Raw genomic sequence first — 3,310 nt, forward strand, 5'->3', positions numbered from 1 at the left:
AATTTAAAGGAAGAGATATTTATTTGGGTTCATAGGTTTTAGAGGTTTCAGTGCATAGATAGCTGGCTCCAAGGCAGGAAGGGGATGGTAGAAGGGTTTGGCACAGAAAATCTGCTCGTGTCATGGTAGCCAGGAAGCAAGGAGAGAGAGGATGAGCCAAGGAGGGAGAAAGATACCCTACCAGATCATGTACATCGTGACCTAGCTGTTCTGACCAGGCCCCATTGAACAGTACATTCAGCTATGCATTCATCACTAGGTTAAATCACTGATGAGTATAGGTCCCCATGACCCAATCACTTTCCAAAAGCCTCACTTCTGGACATCTAAGGCTTTTGGGGGGTATGTTAGACCTACCCTATAACAATGTAATTAACACAACAATGAGATTTTTTTGTTTGCCTATCTAATTAGCAATTTTTTTAAAATATGAGACTAGCTTGTTTAAGGATAGAATAAAATCCATTCTTATGCAAGATTCACAAACTGTTGTATTCATTTCTTTTTTGGTGTTTTTTAGTCTCACTTATTTCACATAGAATATCCTCAAGATTCATCCATATTGTACCATGATAAGGAATTTTATTCTTTATTAAGTTTGAATAATATTCCAGTGTGTATACATACCATATTCATCCATTCACCTGTCAATGGACATCTGGGTTATTTGCAGGACAATACATACTTTACTTAATGCCACAATTTAAGATTTTCCAGCAACTCAAATTCAATTCAATTTATTGCCTATTTACCCAGAGTAACTCACTGTGTCAGGGAGCATGAAAATTTACAAAGGCAAGTCCAACAGCATAGCTGCCCTGAAGGAATTTGCAAAATCCAGGGAAAGGAGAGAAAGATGTGAATGCAACCAGTATTTGCTGAGCACTTACTATCTGCCAGATACTTTATCCAGTCACCACATGTATTGCTCACAATAACTTTGAGAGGTTAATAGCCTAACGGCCACTTCACAGTGAGGAAAATGAATGTGCCGACCATCTCAGGTGAGGCTGAGATTTCAGCTCACATCTTGAATGAGTTCAGTTGAGCTTACTGTGCTTAGTGCACCACATACGCTGCTCTCTGTGATACAAGTTAGATTGCGACCAACTTGGGAGGAGAAGCTGCAGAAGTAGAAGAGGAACCCAAGAGATTATGATGCAGGATTAAGACACGTGGGCTTTTGATGTCAGGAAGCCCTGGGCTTGACAGAGATGCAGGTAGAGGAAACCCCATGAGCAGAGAAAAATGAGGAAAAAGAGCACGCTTAGGGACTGGTGGCCTTGTGGATCATGATATTGGAAAGTACTGAGGAGAAAAACCATCATCATAGTGCAGGGCGGCCCAAGGGTTCTGAACTCCACTGTGTAGGCACTGGTGAGCCACTGTCGGTTTTCTGAGAGAAGATATAGTCAGAGCTGTGGTTTGGGAAGATCACCATGGCAATAATGTATAACAAGGATGGAGCAGACGGGGTAGTTTCAAGGTAGGAAAACCAGGTAGGTGGTCACTGGAGACAGCAGGTGAGACACGGGGCCCAACAGAAAAGAGGACAGGGAAGTAAGAGATATCCTAGTAGTGGGAATGACAGAGAAGGCACAGGACACACTTGAATAAGCTGACATTCTAGTTTGCCTTGGACTTATCTTCTTGGTGTAATTAGTAAGAGCACCTTTACTCTTAAAAGGATCAAACTTTGGACAATAACCTCTATGAACATATCAGTTATAAGCAGTAAAAAACAGAACCATAGGTGACTGTAAGATTTTAAACCTGGGTTAGTAAGATAGTTGGTAACACCTGTAAAAACCCAAGAGGGACATCAAGTTTGGGGGAAAGAGGATGTGTTTGGATCTGGGCATGCTGTGCTGCTGCTGAGGTGAGGTTTTATTTGTTTGTTTGTTTGTTTGTTTTTTCTCTGCTACTGGGAACCGAACTCACGACCTTGCACTTGCCAGGCAGGCGCTTTGCCACTGAGCTAAATCCCCAGCCCCAAGGTGAGGTTTTATTTGAGAGACAGAAGCACTGTCCTGTGGATTTCTGTTGGATAACATGAAGGAAGGCGTCACTGACCTCCTACAGTTTAAACACCTTTCCCACCAATGGCTGGTTGTGCCCCTGGTGGTAGGACTGAAGTACTGAGTACAGGCTCTTGGAAAAGACTGGAAAGTTCTGGAATTTGTCTCTACCTCAGTACAGGCCCATGGCAGAGCTGTCTTCAGGAGCAGCAGGTAGGAAGGCACAGAAGCAAGTTTTCCTCCAGCAAATCTTAACCCCACAGTCCTGCCCTCCCATGCCAGGCTGCAGAGAGCCTCCAGGAAGATGTCTCCTGGCACCCTGTCGACGGTCATGCACACCCCACCCACCCACCAGCTGCTTCACTGCCTCCTGCAGGCTGCCCCACTGTAGTTCACTCTCAACCGCTAAACACGGCGGCCCTCTCTATCACCGGCTTGTACATCTCATCACTTCCAGCTGCAGCTATCACCTTGGCCTGAAGAATATCTGTCGCCACATCTGTCACTGGAAGGCCTGTGGCTCCAGCTACTCCGTCACTAAGACAGTTTTTCCAGGCTGGGTACAGGCCCAATGCTCCGAGCCAAAAGAGCAGCGCCATAAGTTACAGGCAAGGTAGCAGCTTCTCGCAGGGAGAGTCTCTGAAATCCGCCACAGCGTCTTCTGGGCAGTGATGCGTTCTTCAGCGATAGCATTAAAGTGATTCACACCAATAGCTCGATCTCCATCTTTCACAGGTATCTGCGCCTGTCTCCAGGATGGTTCCAGCAAACCCCACTCCAGGTGTGAAGTGAGGATGGGCTCCTCCTGACATTGACTACTGCAGACCAATATCACCAGAGCTAACGCCACAGAAATGGACATCAACTCTGACCTGGTGAGGCAGGACAGGGCGGAGGCCACCTCTTCAGCGGCCAGGGGCTGTCTTAGCTGGTCGCAAAGCGGTAGAGCCGGCCTAGGCCCTGCCTGGGTGCTCCGCAGAACCAGGACCCGCAAATTAGCACAGAGATAGCTGGGGGGCGAATCAAGAGGGCACAGCCTCTATATTCACTTTAAAAGAGATGTTAAAAGAGATACTCATATGTTCTGACCCAATAATATCACGCCTAGGAACGTATCCTAAGGAAAGAATTCATTGTTTCAGCAAGTCCTGTTAGTTTTAATACCAAAATTGTTCCAGATTCCTACTGCTTTTCATTACTTCCCCTCCTGCCAGTAGCGTAAGCTGCGGTCTCACCAGCACTAGTATAAAAATTTCCAAAGGTGGGCTGGGGATATTTCTTACTAGCATAAG

At 45.9% G+C, this 3,310-nt stretch overlaps 1 pseudogene; it reads right to left on the reverse strand.

Annotated features, from left to right (window-relative positions):
- LOC102004631 overlaps positions 1-3,310 on the reverse strand; it is a 12,122-nt pseudogene that overhangs the window by 1,902 nt on the left and 6,910 nt on the right.

Source organism: Chinchilla lanigera, unplaced genomic scaffold, assembly GCF_000276665.1.
Source record: "Chinchilla lanigera isolate Chin_1 unplaced genomic scaffold, ChiLan1.0 scaffold00031, whole genome shotgun sequence".
Taxonomy (NCBI): domain Eukaryota; kingdom Metazoa; phylum Chordata; class Mammalia; order Rodentia; family Chinchillidae; genus Chinchilla; species Chinchilla lanigera.